This window comes from Callospermophilus lateralis, chromosome 3 (genome assembly GCF_048772815.1).
Source record: "Callospermophilus lateralis isolate mCalLat2 chromosome 3, mCalLat2.hap1, whole genome shotgun sequence".
Lineage (NCBI taxonomy): Eukaryota > Metazoa > Chordata > Mammalia > Rodentia > Sciuridae > Callospermophilus > Callospermophilus lateralis.
Window position 1 is genome coordinate 23,141,899 of NC_135307.1, and position 17,591 is coordinate 23,159,489.

The 17,591-nt window shown below is 41.6% G+C and overlaps 1 protein-coding gene across 3 annotated transcripts in view; it reads left to right on the forward strand.

Annotated features, from left to right (window-relative positions):
• Positions 1-235: 235 nt before the first annotated feature.
• The window catches only part of Ston2 (stonin 2), a 153,169-nt gene continuing 135,813 nt past the window's right edge, over positions 236-17,591 (forward strand). For all 3 annotated transcript variants that reach the window (XM_076849787.2, XM_076849788.2, XM_076849786.2), the window contains exon 1: positions 236-359. The gene's annotated coding sequence lies outside the window, so the exon portion shown is untranslated. The remainder of the gene's footprint in view (positions 360-17,591) is intronic.

Consider the following 17,591-nt stretch of genomic DNA (forward strand, 5'->3'; position numbering starts at 1 on the left):
AGAACCGATTTTCAGCGTCCGGACCCGGGCCCCGAGGCGCGGTAGGAACGTGAGGCGGCAGCGCTGCAGGCTCGCGGAGCAGATCCCAGCGGTGCCGGTGGGTCCCACCGCCCAGCTCCCGAACTGCCCAATCACGGCGCAGCTTGGGCGCCCGCCCCAACCAATCAGGAGCGGCGGGAGCGGCGCCGGGAGTCGGCGGGCGCCCAGCACGCCCGAGAGTCGGGTGCCGGCGGCTGCGCTGCGGCGAGGAGCGACTGTGGCGAGAGCCTTGCGGCCGGCTGGGTCCCTGGACCCCACTAGCCGGCTCTGCGGCGGCCGCCTGTCAGTCGACGTTCGAGACCCTGCGGACGGCGTCTCAGGTAACTGCCCTTCCCCGCGGCGGGGGCACCAGCGCTCGGGAGAAAGGGGCCCCGCAGGTGGAGCGGGCAGGGGGCGGCCGGCCGCGAGGTCCTAGCGCCGCAGTGCTGCTCCGCACATCCCGAGTGCCTTCCGAGCCACCGCCAGGCGGGATACTTCCCCAAGCCGCGGGCGTCCGGGAGTGAGAGGGGCTTAGGTGAGTCGGCCTAAGGTGGGCGGGGGCAGGCGTAGGGGGAAGACCCCTGTGACCTCCGCAGCCTACACTGCACTTGTTGCCAAGGTGTCTTCCCTGGAGACCCAGGTCGTCCAGGACAGCTTCACTGGCCAGAGTGGGGAGGCGACAACAGGTGTCCCTGGGCCCGGTGCCTCTTTCCCCAAACCCCCCACCCCTGGCCTGGAATCCCAGCCTTGGCGTTCCGCCTCACCTTCGGGGTGTCGGGAGACAGGACCCCAGCCTGGCCCCTCAGGCAGGCTGCCCGCTGGACAGCGCCCAGAGGCCTCCTGGACCCGGGGCTTTGGATGGAGTTTCCTACGCGCGTTGCCAAGCAATTTGCCGGACACCGCCTCTGGCTGAGATGAAGAGAGTTGGAGATGAGACGTACGTGTGTGTGTGTGTGTGTGTGTGTGTGTGTGTGTGTGTGTGTACACGCACGCTCTGGTGCAACCCTTACTGAAAGGAGCTGCCTGAGGGCTATGAGTGAATCATTAACTATAGTGTTATGCAGCTACTGGCCCCTGCCCACCTCTCTCTCTTCCTCCCTCTCCTTTTCACTCTTTCCCTCTCCCCTTTATGTCCTGTGCCTCGCGCTTCTAATTTATAAAGTGGCGATACCGATTGAACTTGCTTTGAGGATTATAGGAGCCAATGTCTGAAAAACAGAGCAGAGAGCCAGCACTTAGCATTTACTGAGTACTTTATTGTATGAAGTGGATGGACGTTTAAAAAGTAAATCAGATGTGTCCAAACTGGCCCAACAACCATTTAGATCTCTGAATAGCTTTCTATACTTGAAAGGAAAAAAAAAATGCTATTATTAGTGTTACTGATGATATCATTTAAAGGTAATATATCCTTTGGAGGAGGATATTAAAAAAAAAAAACCCTCCTCCATTGTGATGTTGAGACAAATGGCCTCCAACTAGAAACCAAAGCTTTGTAACCCTTGAAAAAATTAGTATGAATATTATATGAAAAAAATAAATCCCTGTAGTTTGTTAAATGCTCATATTTCACTAGTATGGCTGATTAGGGGTGGGATATTTTTAGGTTTTTGTACTTCCTAATGTTCCCATGAACAAATGAGTTAAAAAAGAGTGAAGGAAAAACAAAAGAAAAGCACCACACAACAAAATGCCAGCATCTCCTAGAAACTTGTAATTGCAGTTGTTACTCTCAGGCATTTAATCCTGCATCTGACCTGGGGGGGTCTAGTCCAGTCTTTTGCCATGGTTTCATTTTCCTTTCCTTGTTTAATCTGAAGATTAAACATTTGACCCCCTTCATTTTTTAAAAACCTAAAATATCAATATGTAGCAGACTTCTTTGGAGTTCTACCCTGTGACAAACCCATAAGGACCATCCTAAAGGTTCTTTAGGGTGATGGCATTTGCATCTGCCTGCCTTTTCACACTTCCCTAACCATGCAGCCTGGGACCTGGTTGTAGACAAAATGCTCCATTTCTTGTACAGTGTCATTTCTATGTGTCTTAGAATATATACATCAACTGAGAGAAAGAGAGGTCAGGAGATCAGAAACTCACTTCTAGAGAGATGCAAACTTATAAGTCTCAAATTAATGTTACAGTTTTTTTTTTTTTTTTTTTTTTTCAATTGTTTACTAGGAGACTTTTACTCTGTTCTGAAAACTCACTGCTGGGGATGGAGAGAGGTATGTGGCATAGGACAAGACTGCTAAGTTCAGAGCCAGATGCCACCTGTGAAAATTCAGGCTCTGACTGAGGCTGGGAAACTTGAATAAAACGCTTCATTTCTTTGAGCCAAAATCTCCTTGCTCTGTCAAGTGAAGACTCACATTTATTCTTATTTTAGTGGATGCTAAGTATAGTGTTAATAGATGGGAAGCCTAGTTCTGGGGATATAGTTACTGATCTGTAGCATCTAAAGGAGGTCTTAAAAGTGAGAGTAATCAGTTACATCTAGGCAAGATAAAGTCCTGATTGAGAGGTACTGAGTGTCAAATGATGAGCAAGTCTTTTGTGAAACTAGGGCTACAGTGGGATTGGAAAGGATAGAGTAGAAGAGAGAAGACATCCAGAAAGAGGAATGACCTAAATATCCATGGTCAGCTTAGGCTAAAGAACAAATAACCCCCAAAGATCCGCATGTCCAGAGTAGGTCAATTGTAGTTCTGTCCTCATCTATTTATTTAGGGACCCACTGAGCTTATAAAACAGCCTCTCTCTGGGACAATGCTAATCTCATTATGGCAAAGGAAAAGAGAGAAAGTGACAGAACAAAACTATGACATTTCAAGTCTGCTCAGAAGTGGCAGCTGTCCCTTCAGCTCTCATGCCGTTGGCCAAGGTCAATCACATGGTCAAGCCCAATGTCAGAGGTATGAGGAAGTGTAAGCTTCCTGCAGATAGCAAAAATGTGACAGAGTATGTGGGAAGGTACAGAAGGAAACAAGGTCAGGGAAGTGGCCCAGCGGCAGATAATGAAGGACTTTGGGTTGTGTGCCAGGGGCTTGGGCCTTTCTATGGGCAGGGAGTAGTAACTGAAGGGTTTTAAATTGGGATTTGATAGGGTCAGGTTTTCCCACTGTGCATACATCTCTAGTGGCAATATGGAGAGAAGATTGGTATAGGTGAGATGAAAGGGAAGGGATGGTGAAAGTCTGAATGAATATAGTGGCCTTGAATCTCTCACTGTCTTTCTTTATGTGACAGGAAATTCCATTACTAGAAAATTTCCATTTTCACTTGAGTGGCTTATCTTCTTTATAAGTCCTCTCCTAAAAGGTGCATGCTCTCAACCTTAAGTTATCTTGAAAATCATTTAAAGCAGCAGTTCTCAGATTTTAGTGTGCATCAGAATCAGGGAAGGTTTGAGAAAAGTAGATTGCTGATCCCGTCGTCCCGTCACAGAGTTTCTTCACTGATCAGTTTGGGTGGGGCCTGAGAATTAGCATTTCTGACCAGTGCTTAGGTGATACTGATGCTGCTGGTCCAATGACCACACTTTGAAAACCACTGAAGGTAGAACATAAGATGTGGTTGAGAGAAAGACCTAAATGGAAGGGTCCCAATGGAAGGAGGAAAAAGGCTGTAAGGTTCTAGCATTCTCCATGTAGCAATTTTGCTCAATGTTGGCTCTGTCCATTAGCAATGGGGTCTATAAAAGTGACTGAGTCTCTAGATTTATATTAAATTGCAAATGCAGTTCTTCTAGTGAGGAAACAAATGGCAGCAGTAACAAAAAAGCTCAGTTTCAGAGAAGTAAGCAGTATCCAAGTGCTGCTTTGTCCCCTCCCTCTGTAATTCTGCCCAATCTCTCCATCCTGTCATTGAGCACACACCCTTTAGTCTGGCTCCAGACCTCTCACTCAAGCCTGTCCACATATCCCAATCCCAGTCCCTCATGCTTCTTGTCATCCCAGTCATAATTTCTTCTGGAACTGAGTTGCCCATTGGGTGGACACTTGGCTGACTTTTAATACAGTCCAACCAAGAAATTGCTTGTGTCACTTGAGGTAACCTTTGTGAATAAACATCTGTCCTGTGTGGTCATGCAAATTGTAGTCCATCCCCTCCACTCCCTTGACAAATAACTCCCTGTGAACCCAAGATCAACCCATCCCAAATCATTTGGCTTATTCTAATAGGTGGAGCAAGCACAACAATTCTAACTGACTCATCACTCCTACAATGAAAGAGCATTTTAAAAATGGTTGTTAAGGAAGAAATATGTTAAGGGGTGTATATGATGCAGGCAATAAAATACAACAAGGGTTTCTTTTATTTATTTTTTGTTATATTTTTTCTCAATGACGAAAGTTTGAATTCTACCTAGGGCCCAGATAGAAGTAGTGTGTCCATTCAAAAGACAGCATGTGGAGGCATTGAATACTTCCTTGGTCAACACTTAAGTGCTTGCTTGAGCGTTAGAATATTTGTTTCAAGGTGAGATGAGTACAAAATGGTCCACTGGAGTGTAGATAGAAAAACTAGACTCTATGCAAATTCATTTTGTCTAAAATAATAAATATCATGGTGGGTTCAAAATGTAAAATGAAATGAGATTTGAGAAGACCCTTGTTCTAGTTGAGATTTGACAGATAAATCACATCTTGAAAGTGTTTTTTTGAAACAGGAGATTTTTCTGTCTCAGGAGGGTTCTGGGTATCTCCAGAGGTGGATGAGAAAGTTTAGAATCAGACTTCTGTCCTGGAGACCTAAGGCCAACTGTTTGCCTCTCCAGGTAATTCTGAAAAGCCATTACCTCTCCTGTTTCAGGCTTGACCTCTACAAGCTCTATAAAGAATTGTAGTAGGTTTTTAGAATACTTGGCTTAAAGTTTCAAAATATGCAACAAATAAAACCCTAGACCTAAAAAGAGTGAGAGCAATAAAAGAAACTAGCCAAGCTGGGTACAGTGGTGCATGCCTATAATCCCAATGATTCAGGAGGCCAAGATAGGAGGATTGCAAGTTTGAGGCCAGCCTCAGCAAATTAGAGAGGGCTTCTGTAACTTAGCAACATCCTGTCTCAAAAAAGAAAATTTAAGGGGCTGAGGCTGTGGCTCAGGGGTAGAACACTTGCCTGGCATGCATGAGGCACTGGGTTTGATCCTTAGCACCACATGAAAATTAAAATAAAGGTATTGTGTCCACCTACAACTAAAAAATACATATTTTTAAAAAAAGAAAATTTAAAAGAGGACTGGGGATGTAGCTCAGTGATAAAGTACTCCTGGGTTAAATCCCTAGTACCCCTTCCGAGAGAGAGAGAGAGAGAGAGAGAGAGAGAGAGAGAGAGAAACTAGCCAGAAGGGCAGGAGGGTTGCAAGTTTGAGGCCAGCCTTAGCAACTTAAGGAGTCCCTAAGCAACTTTAGTGAGACCCTGTCTGCGAATATAAAATAAAACAACAAAAATGGTTGGTGATGTAGCTCAGTGGTAGAGCACCCCTGGGTTCAATCCACAGTTTAAAAAAGAAAAAAGAAAAAGAAATTGCCACTATCTCTAATATGTCCCCCCATATATCACTGTATAATATTTATTCAGCAGTTTAGTATGTAAGAAATGTAAAAATAAGATCACTAGATAAATACTATCCTCTCTTTATGCTGTCTCTAGCAATAGCTCTTTGCTACTGGCCTGGTAAAACCTTTGGAAGGTAGTTCATGTGAATGGGCATTGACCATCTTCTGAGTGTGGGACCCTGAGGAACAAGTTCTGAGGAACTCAGAAGTGTAATGCTCAGTCTTCTGACATTGCCTCTGTTCTGAGAGTGAAACAACATAATATTTGTGCAAAACCATTAATAGTTAAACAACAACAGTAGGCAAGTAATCAAAGAGAGTACCAAGTGCTGTAAATTCAGACAGGGAATCATTTGGAGGTTGTGCTGGGCTGGGAAGGTCCATAAAGGTTGTACTGGGCTGAATGCAGAAATAGGATTTAGCTAGGTGGAAGCACTAGTTTTGTAGGAAATAGATCTAAGTGAACTGAAGTTCTTCACTGGGGGACAATCCTGTTTCAGGTTCACTGACAAGATAATGTATCTGAAGTAAAAGAATCAGTTAGGATAGGAGAAGGGAAGTTTGAGCTAATTACTTCTTAAAGTCTTCCCCCACTTGATTGCCACTTGACCATGGAATCTGAATGTTCTTGCATATAACAGTTTGTATAACCTCCTAACACATTAAGATTATTCATTAGTAGATGAGTGATATTGGACTCTGATTTCCTCTTAACATGTTCATTTTATTAATAGGAAAGCACTTTGAAGATAAGGATGTCAAACCTGTTTATAAATAAAATTCAATCCTACCATAAACTGTGTCATACTGCCAGATGATCAGTCTCTCTACATTTCCAAAGTAACCCAGAAAGGTCAAGTGACTTGTTTAAAGTCATGCAGGAATCCTCTGGCATTTCCATGTTAACTGATGCCATCTCCCTTGACATTTGGGTAGTGTCTAGTTTAAGTTGTTTTACAGATCTCCATAAGAAGGGTGAGAAGAAGAACTTAGGACCCTGACATCTAGTTGGGATCTTTCCAGGTAGCATTATATTCCATGGAAAAACTATAACCCCAAAAGTTCTCATTAATTCTAAATTGAAAGATCATTACTCTTTCTCTTTCAGACTCAATTCTGGTGCTCACTAAAACAAGGTATGGTTTTAGTGCTGTGGGTCTGTATACACACACCATCTGAATGAAATGACATTAAGTATTTTTCAGACCAAATGCCAACCAGTATAGCAGGTGGGCCTATCAGTTGCTTTCAATCTGCCTGAATTTTGAAATGAGACACCAGTTTGATAGACCCCCTTTACCAGTTTGATTGAATCCTCTGTTGGCTGCCTTTTGAAGTTAGCTAATTGATTTTTAAAAATTAGATGCTTTAAATAAAAGTAGATTTTGTTTTACTGTTTGCTGTAGAAACTGAGTATATTTGTCTTTTTTTCTGACTTAAGCTTTTTTTTTTTTTTTTTTTGAGGTGGAGGGTACTGGGGATTGAATTCAGAGATACTCAATTACTGAGTTGCTTAGCACCTTGCTGCCATTGCTGAAGCTGGCTTTGAATTCAAGATCCTCCTGCCACAGCCTCCCTCCAGAGTCACTGGGATTATAGGCATCACCACCGCTCCTGGCTCTGACTTAAACTTTTAAAAGAGAAGAATCATAATATTGTGATTAAGTAGATAAGGCTGTGGTGATCCATAGACAGTGAATTTATTAGCATATATAATGCTTAAATGTTAAATTTCATTCTTTGTTTTGCATTTCCCTCCACTTCTAACTTTGAGCACTTGAAGGGTGTGGGAAACAGTTATCAAAATCACTATCAGTTGCTTCATTCATTGAGTATTACTAAGTGGTTAGGTCCTCTGCCACATCATCTCATGTTTTTTGCACCTCAGTTCACTAAGGTCAGGAATGGTGGTATCTTATTTTGCAGATGAGACTATATCTGAGATTAAGTAATTTATCAGAGATGCTGTGCTTTGAATCCACCTCTGTTAATCTTTTAGGTGTGATCTCAGTCACCATAGTATTTGGAAACAAAAGGAGAAGTGCTCTAAAGAGGTAATGGTGGGGCTTGGGTTGTGGCTTAGTGGTAGAGTACTCGCCTAGCATGTGTGAGGCACAGGGTTTGATCCTCAGCACCACATAAAAAATAAATAAATATGGGGCTGGGGTTGTGGCTCAGTGGCAGAGTCCTTGCCTTGCACACGTGAGGCACTGAGTTTGATCCTCAACACCTCATAAAAATGAATAAACAAAATAAAGATATTGTGTCCATGTGTAGCTAAAAAAATATTTAAAATAAATAAATAATATAAAGGTATTGTGTCCATCTACAACTAAAAGAAAAAAAATTAATATTCCCAGTGGCTCTGGAGGCCAAGGCAGGAGGATTGAAAGTTCAAAGCCAGCCTCAGCAACAGCACAATGCTAAGCAACTCTGTGAGATCCTTCTCTAAATAAAATACAAAAATAGGGCTGGGGATGTGGCTCAGTGGTTGAGTGCCCCTGAGTTCAATCCCCAGTATCAAAAAAAAAGAAAGTTAATGGGGGCTACCTGTCCACTCTGTCCACACCCTTGGAGATTCTGTTGGAGGGAAACTGCCCTTATTTTGGGGCTGTTGGTTCACGCAATCAGTAGGTTAGTAGAAGCACACTTCTTTCTCTTATTTCCTCTTCCTTTATCATTTTTGTCATAGAGCAACCTTTAAAAAGAGAGATGAGAGAGCAGTGATCTATTTGAGTAAATGCATTATGATTCTCAGTCACTCACCAACCTAACTAGCTTGGGCAGTGGTGCTGTCTACAACAGCCAGGTTCTGTATTTGCTGACTTCTCCAGCTGTGCCATCCGTTGGAATCAGGGATCCTGGAGCTCACATACTCTGCTGCTGGTTGATCCCTGAGCAGTCCTTGGGGATACAGTTCTGAAGAGTCAGAATTATTTGCTGTCATGTATCATATATGCTCTGTCTGGATCACAGCACAATGCTCATGGGAGCAGGGATTTTGTTTTTTTAATACTTTGTAGTTGTAGATGGACAGAATGACTTTATTTTATTTGCTCATGTGATGCTAAGGATTGAACCCAGTACCTCACACATGCTAGGCAAGTGCTCTGCCACTGAGCTACAGCCCCAGCCCAGGAGCAGGGATTTTGGTCCCCTGTAATTTAGTTATCTTTTACCTATGAAAAAAGACCAGGCACTTTACAGGGATGGGTCCTAGCCATAAAAAAAAGTAGATAAAAGTGTAGGTTCATTTATGCATATATATCTCTACTTACAGGGGAAAAAATAGGGAAAAAATGTATGTCTCATGGGTAGAGCATGGTGAAGTGGTTAAGAGAATAGACTTGGGAATCAGCTGTCCAAGTTTGAATGATGAAGTCTTGGGTAAGTTATTTAACCTCCCTCTCAGTTTTTTCTCTCTATAAAAGAAATAATAGAACCTGTTACATAGACTTATTATAAAGACTACAGGAGTTATTTAACTAAATGAGTTGTAAGGACTTTGACATAAGCATCTAGCAGCTAGGGAGTGTTACATAAGTGTATATCAAATAATACATGAAAATAAAGTGATAAGTGAATATCACAGTGTGTAGGTCAGACAATACCATAATAGATGCAGCCACGTGAGTGCCTTTATAGGGGTACTCATGATGAATTATGTGCAAGTGAAATCCATGTGTACCAGGGCAATTAGCCGTTTTAAAGAATCACATCAGACATATGATTGTAAATTGCCTTTTTGTAAAATAAACCTGGGAGAAACCCTGCAAGAAGGGAGAGAGAAGGCAAGAGTGGTTTACTTGATGTTTTGGGCCAGGAGTACTGGAAAGATAGAGCTGTCATCATCTTGGATAGGGAAGGCTTTTGCTGCAGTCATTTTGGGAGAGATAGTAGTTGGTCAATATTGGATATGTTAAGTTTGACAGGCTTCTTAGACATTTACATGAAGATGGGCATCAGGCAGAGTCAGGTAAGAATTCAAGGCAAGAATTCATCTTTGGGATGGACTCAGGCTTACAAATGGGACCTATAGCTGTGAAGGAATGAAAATAGTTGATTGAGGAGTGGCATTTGAGCTCCAGTGGAAAAGTCAAGCTGGCTTTAGTTCTCTAGTTGCCCTTTCTTTCACTTTGCCAGGATAAAATGCAATGTGGCCCTTTGGGATGTTGGCATTTTCTTAGTATAGTTATCTTTTGAACTCTATAATGCTGTGGTTAAATACATGGACTTTAAAGTTAATATAGTAAGAGTAGTTGCCATTTGATGTCTTATTAGCTTTGTGCCTTTGGGCAGGTTACTTAGCCTTCAAGACTCAGTTTCCTTACCTGTGAGAAGGGAACTAGTATTAAAAAACTCAGTGCACAGGTCTGAGGGCTCCCTAAGTGCTGCATTAAAGTGATGAATCTGTTCTTCCTTTATTCATTATAAAATTCTCACTGTTCATGCCAACATGTTGGAATTGAGGAACAGTGACAACTTACACATTTTTAAAGCCTTTTGAATTTTCCCGGAGATGAAAACCATATTTTAATTTAACTCATACCGCTACCATTTTTCTTCTGTTTATTCAAATAAAAAGGGGAGGTCAGGGAGATACTCCAGTAAGTTCTGCACACAAGTCAGGCACTTAGGTTTCCTTCATATTTGAAACACTACATCCAAAGATCAAGTGTGCCCATTTTTGTGGCAGTTGCTACATGAATCACAGCTGCAGGAGCATTCAGAGATCTGAAAGTCAAAACATGGGTAGGAAAGGGATATCCCTGGTAATGACAGTGTTTTAATATTATATCCATTAACTTCATGCCTGCTCTTTGCCACCATGAGCCATGTAAAAAATTACTTATACTTTCTTCTAATTAATACACTAGCTGATTTTCCCTACAATTTTAGATTCGAGTTTTGTGGTTGATTAGAAAATGCATTTAAACCACTTTGTTTCAGAATAATATTATTTGAATTCTATTTTTTAGGAAGTTTCCTTCTCTAATATGTAAATAAGAATTCAGGGATAGGGAGAATCACGTTCTGAAGTCTTGTCTCTCTATTCCCTAATTATTGTGTCTGTGTGTTTGCATTTATAGTTGATATACTTTGAATTTGTGGCTTTTCTGTTTTGCAAGAGTTACTGTCAGTGAGACGGCCACCAAAAGAAAAACTACTATTAGTGGTGGCAGGACCAAATATGTAATGGTGTGGTTTGTTTCTAAATCCTAACAGAGTTTCAGAGAGACTTTCCAGATGGGCATGGGTGATGTGAGGACTGAAAGAAGAAAACATTAGAAACATCAAAGGAGGAAAAAAAATTAATAGGAAAAACCTTCTAGTGATTAAGTTTTTCTTTCTGGTCTTTCAGGTTGAGGAAATAAAAGAATAGGCATCAATGATGGGAAATTTCCATCAACTTGGAAAGAACAATAGAATAAATAATTCTTTGCCACTAAGGTACAAGCTTAGGGAGTCACAAGGTCATTGGATCCTGCCCCATTTGTCTGTGGTGACAACCTCTCCTGCCCCCACCAGGAACACCTTATCTTAAACAATGGAAGTGTCCCTGGGAAGTTGAAGTGCACACAAACGGAATTTTTACAAATTATATCATTTTAGAAGTATACCAGTGGTTGTGCTTTTCTATGTTTCCCAGATTTTCTTTAGTGAAAATGTATTCTTTTTATAAGAAAACTGTATAGAAATTAGAAAAATGAATAGGAAAAGGGAAAAAAACTATGAGTGTGGGGATGGGTGAGTCGTCACCATTTAAAGGTGCCCATTTGCTCACATTTCATAATGTGAGAGCTCTTTTGTCCCAATTGGGACATTTCTTAACATATCTACTCTCCAATTTACAATTTATTTTAAAAAGGATGGAATATTAATAGTGCATTTCATATATCAAAACCCAGGCCCTGCTCTTCTGGATCCAGCCCTCAGTCAACAGATATTTATTCAGCTCTCACATTGTGCCAAGCCCACCCAGTGTGTCCCAGTTCATCACGTCTGTCCTTGGCAGTTGGAGACACCCACGTGCCCCTGCCTTCAGTCAGCAGACAAGAACTCGGGATGTGTCTTGTTTGTGAGAGGGCTGGTTCACGAGGATAACGTTGCAGTCAGCCCAGCCCATGCACAGCTGCAGCCCAGAAGGCCAACTGCTGCAGCCTGAGCTTTAGTGTTTGGATGGGTTGTTTTGGTGCTATGACTGTGTGTCTGGTTTGTTGGGGGAAGAGGGAGGGGAAGGATTCTCAGAAAAGGAAAGGCGATATCCTCCACATTAATGAAAACGGAAATAAGGAATTATCAGTTCAGGGTCAGTAGAAGCCACAGTGCCTGGCTTCCTTCTATTCTCCTCTCGAATGCTTTTGGTTTTGAAAAGTCTGAAAGTGACTTGAGCTAGATAAATTGTTCTGGGGTGGGAGCTTTTAACAGGGAGTCCACAGATCCCTAGGGGGTTTTTGTATGGATTTTGTGAAGCACCTTAAATTGCAAATGATGTTACATGTATATCACTTTTCAAGACCCAAGAGTCTGTGGCTGGGCTGGGGTTGTGGCTCAGTGGTACATCACTCCCTCTCATGTGTGAGGCACTGGGTTCAATCCTCAGCACCACATAAGATAAATAAATAAAATGAAGATATTTGTCCATCTACAACTAAAAAAAAATACTTTAAAAAGGAGTCTGTGGCTTAAATTAAAACTCAAAGAGATGCAGCGAGCTATAATTTAAAAAAAAAAAAAGAAAGGAAGGAAGGAGGGTAGAAAGGAAGGAAAGGAGGAAAAGAATCAGTTCCAGGGAGAGGCCTTCAAGTTTGCATTATTTATCTTAGTCTTGGTCCTAACTAGATCACTGTTCCTCGTGAGGGACACATGCATGTAGTAGAAGTAGCAGTACAGGTGTGTGAAGCACCTTGGCACACCCATAGAAACCTGTCCTATAGAAGGTAAAGGAGGTGCACTTTTTCAAATGCTAGAAAGGCAGAGACACAGAAATCTCTAACCCCTGTGATCCTCATGCCTCCTGCTTACCCCTCTCTTAATTCAGTATTGTTCTTGTGCTCCCTTAATTCAGTATTACCTAAAGCTCAATTAGTTGGAGTGAACACAGATATCTCTTTTACCTGGTCTTCCTCTGAGTTGTAAGAGAACCATGTTTTTTCACCAGAGTGTTGAAGTTGAATTTGACCCAGGCCTCAAAAAAGGTGATAAGAGAATTCCCAAGTAGTTGCTTATCCTGTGCTTGATACACAAATATTAACCTTCCCTAAGGTTCCAACCTTGATTTTTATTTTACTCATATTATTCTCTGAGTGACTTAATTGAAACTCCCTTTTTTCTGTGACCTCTTACATTGAATTAGCAATGCTCATCTTTCTTCTGAGCTCTAGACCTGCCTATTTAACAGGACCCATAGACACCTCAATGATTGTTGCATAGGCCCATCAAACGCTCTGGATTTAACACTGAACTCATCCCATCACTGCCACTCTTGAATTGTTCTTCCTTCTAAGTCCTTGTAATGATGAATAGTACAAAATTGATCCAGTTTTCCAAGGGTCTTATTCATTCACCTACCATGTAATTACTTCTTCAATCTAAATGAACCCCAAGAGACTTTATCCTCATATCTTGTTGATCTTACATCCTAAATAGCTGTAAAAACATTGCTCTATCCCTCATCTTGCAGTGCCTGATCACTATAATTACAAGCTCATTTTCCCACCTTCTAATCCATCTTCCTCATTGCTTCCAGAATGATCTCTAAATGTAAAGCAAATCATGTTTAGTTGATCTCTATTGCCAGTTCAGTTGTTTAGTTGGACTCCTTGCCTCTGTGATGAAACAACCTTCTTAGCCCAGCCTACAAGGCTCTGCTTGATCTGTCTCCTTCTGGTCTTTTCTGCCTCTTGCCTGATAGCTCTTCTTCTGGCTCATTGCTTCATCACACTGAATTACTGGTGGTTCAGAAAAACGACATGCTTTCATTTGTCTCTTAGGCTCAGTGTGAGCCTATTAAATTTTAATGCAGCTGTTTTGAGTGGGGGCCTTATAAGAAACTATTACACTTCAGATTTCTAAGACATGTACAAAACAGATACCTTAGGCCATCTCTATATCATCTATTCCTAACATTAAGGCTGAATCTTAGGGCTTCTATGAACTCCAGCCTCCTTTCTGAGCCTCAGCTTCCCTTCTTATCTATAGATAAGAGTAAGACATGGTATCTCATCCCTGATACATACTTCAGGGGTTGGAGTCAGTAGATGATATTTTAATATGGGATTAGGCAGAAGGTCTGGAGATGGACCTAAGGATCTGGAATATCTGTTATATACATTTGCATAGGAAACAGTGATTTTGCCTGTTATCATGACTGTTTAAATATGGCTTAGTAAAATGACACCTTTTTTAAAAAAATATTTATTTAGTTGTAGATGAACATACAATATCTTTATTTATTTTTATGTGGTGCTCTACCATGCGGCCAGCGCAATGGTTTCATTAATGAGGTTCTTGGCATAAAAGTTAGCTAGCGAGATCGAAATAAACACACAGACTCAGTTACCTTTTTTCTATGACTAGGTCCGAGACGGCTCCCCTCTCTGGTTCCCTCCTCTAACCGCCCGGCAGGGCAGCAAGGATTACTCAGGGCTAGCAGGAGAGAGAGAGAGCGAGCACGCCAGGGAGTAGCCTTTTATTGGGGAGCAAGAAATTCAGGGGAGAATTCCATCCAATGAAGGTTGAAGGGGGGCCGCACTCCAAGGTCAGGGTCAGTGATTGGGCCTCCGGGGTCAGTGGTCAGTTACACCCCCACACGGACAGGTTCTCTCATCAGGAGAGGGCCGGGAAAGCTCCGACACAGCCAGAGCGCCTCAGACCCTAACCGGGAGTCACCCAGTCACGTGTGAGAATGGCTTCCGACATGGTGCTGAGGATCGAACCCAGTGCCTCATACTTTCGAGGCAAGCACTTTACCACTGAGCTACTGCCCCAGCCCCAAAATCACACCTTTTAATTGACCATATTGTTTTGTTATGTTTGTTCTTATGGATACCATACTGCCAGTTTGAAATGCTGGGTCTTAGACTCCTCTATCCCTAGAATTTCACTAGATAATATCTACAGCAGGAGATATTAAACAAATACTTATTCAATGAATGAAGAAATGAATGGGTGATGTTCTGTCACAGTCAGAATTCTAATAACCTGTAGAAACTCTGTGAGCACAAATAATGGCAAGTCCAGCAAGACCTATTAGGTCATCTCTTCTATTTTCTGTACATGTGAGATTGCATGCCTTTATGGATTTCTATCCATATATAAGCCTCCTATATTGGCTGCCCCTTAGGCACCCTATCTCCAACCCTCTTAGCCCCACCAACTCTGCATTGACATGGTGACCAACTTTGCTGGTCTGAACCATTCAGCCACCTGAGACTACTGCTAAGGGACCTCCTACCATTTCTGGGTTCAGATGAAGCAACACACTGAAAGGTGTGGAATCTGTCCTCCCTATCTAATCCAGCAGGAGCCAGAAGATGTACCCCAACATTGGGGAAGTTGGGTCACTATTTGGTGAACTCTGACCAAAGGGGAACAAAAACAGATGGGAGCTGCCAAATACATTTCCTCTCCTAGCACCAATGGAAGGTTTTGAGATGCAGAAGTCCCAATAGCCTTTCTTAGATGACCAGGCAACAAGCTATGTTTTATGTGAAGCCGTGGCCAGCTAGTCCCACTCCATCTTGTATTTGCTTTCTGTGCTTTGTTACTCTTTTCCCCTCATTCTGGCTTCCCTGGAATTGCTGAAAGGTACTGGCATTAGAAGCATGGCCTTAAGCTATTTTCTAAGGAATCTGGCCTAAGACATATTCATCCCACCACCATTTTCCTGGAAAAACAGGCTAGTGAAGGTAGAAGAAGAGGAAGGGACACCATTAATTAGGAAGTCTCTAGTGCTTGAATCCAGTGGAACTTAGATGGGAGTCAGATTTTACTCATTCGTCTCCTGTCATTCCTTATTTTTGCAGCACTGAGTGGCATTGGCCACCCTCATTTAGGTGAATTGGGCAGGTGGGTCCATTAGTATTAAAAGATCTTTAGGAACCTGTGAACTGCTCCCTTTGCAGATTGGCTACCTATTCCATGATTTCCTATTTTAAAAAGTCTAATTTTAAATAAGTCAAATTTATTTAATTTTAAATGGGAGCGATCCAATGGAATATCATACAGCCATGAAAATGGATCATTATGAGATCTATGATATTATTCTATAAATCTTAGCTCTTCTGCTTAGTCTTTGTGTGAGTTTGAGAAAATTGGCCCATCTAAACCTCAGTTACCTCACATGTAAGATGAACATTAATTAGCTTTTTATCTCATGGAACTGTTATGAAATGCATAAGTGTTTTATGTCATTGAGCTGTTGTGAAGATTAGATAATGCATGTAAAGCCCTCAGCACTCAAAAGATTAGTTTTAGTTATTAGTATCCTCTTTTTAAAGTACAGCTTGTGAATGATGTGTTAATCCCTGTCTGTATAGAAAATAGATTTAGGGTGATTATTTTGTAGTCCCTAGAGGTTTTATATTGGGATATCAAAAAATATTTTCTTGGCCTGGAAACTTTTTCTAGGTAACGAAATTCATAGGCCCACTTTTAATCTTGCCAAACAGGTGGGAAAGCATAATTTAAAAAAAGTTTCCATGGAAACAGTGCTTGCCTTTTAAGTATTTTAAGTCTATTTTCCATCTTCTAGATATTTTCAAGACCTTTGCAAGCAAGTTTATGTCAACCTAATAAATTTATAGAAACTAAAGCAGAAAGTTTTACAGTTTTGCTATGGCTGCATTCAGAGAAGTATGACCTAGAAGATTCGAGGAATAGCCTCTTGCCCCTGGCCTCAGGCGAGTTTCAGTTATCTGAAAGTAGAAAAGTGCTTCCTCTGTAGAATCATGTAATGAGGTTAACGGGGTGTATACTGGTAGTTTTTTTTTTTTTTTTTTAACTTTCTTTTACAAAGTTGTATTGAGTCATTAAACTTTAAACTATAATCATGGTTTATTATTAACTCCTTGCAATCAAGCTTCCAGGTCAGCTGTTCAACTTTATTCCAGCAATGCTTGTTGCTTTTCTCTGCATCACCAGCGCTGAGCATTGGAAACATGACTAGGAAGGGCATGTCCCAACCCTCATGGAGCCAACACTCCTATGACTCTAGAGTCACTAATGACCCTCTGAGCCCCTTTATGTCTCTCAACAGTATATACTAGAGAAACCTACCTTCTGAAAACCTCTCTGTGCCTCCATGACTTTGGAAGCCTCTGGTTTTTCTATTTCTCTCATTGTCTAGCTGTCACTTGAGGCTCCCTTTTTTTCCAAGTCCCCTTCCATGTATAGGCATGCTCCGAGAATGAGTCAGCTTCTTTGTCTTTTTACTTCCCACAATGATAACTTATTTATTCCCTTGGTTTCAAATACCATCTTTCATGGATGACTTTAAAAATCTTAACTTTTTACTCCTAATTTTTCTCTGGGTGCCAAATCTACACTTTTTCTAACTGCTTTTTTGTTTCACAAACCTTGAATCTCAAAGTGTCCCAGATAAAACTCATTTCCCTCTTCACTTCCATTTAATTGTCTTTATGGGGCCACTCCTAATTTCTTCAGAATCCGTACTGGGACATTCTCTGCCCTCAATTCAGCTGCTAATGGCACTATGTTCCTCTAATCACTCAAGCTTAATTGCAATTTCTTATCATTGTTGTTCCTTTTGTTCTGTTGAATATACAATAACCCAAGGATTCCTATAGATATAAGCATTTTGTGTATTTTCATCTTGTGCCCAAAGTTTTCTCTGCACATTCATCATTTTTCCTGCTTTTTCCAACATGTGGATGTGATGTGTAGGGTTGCTGGCTTATACATCTCCAGGGCAGAGTTTAGGTAAGGGAGTGCAGTTCACATTGGATCTGTCTGAATGGCGCCACCTGGAGTTGTGCAGTGAAGGATGGA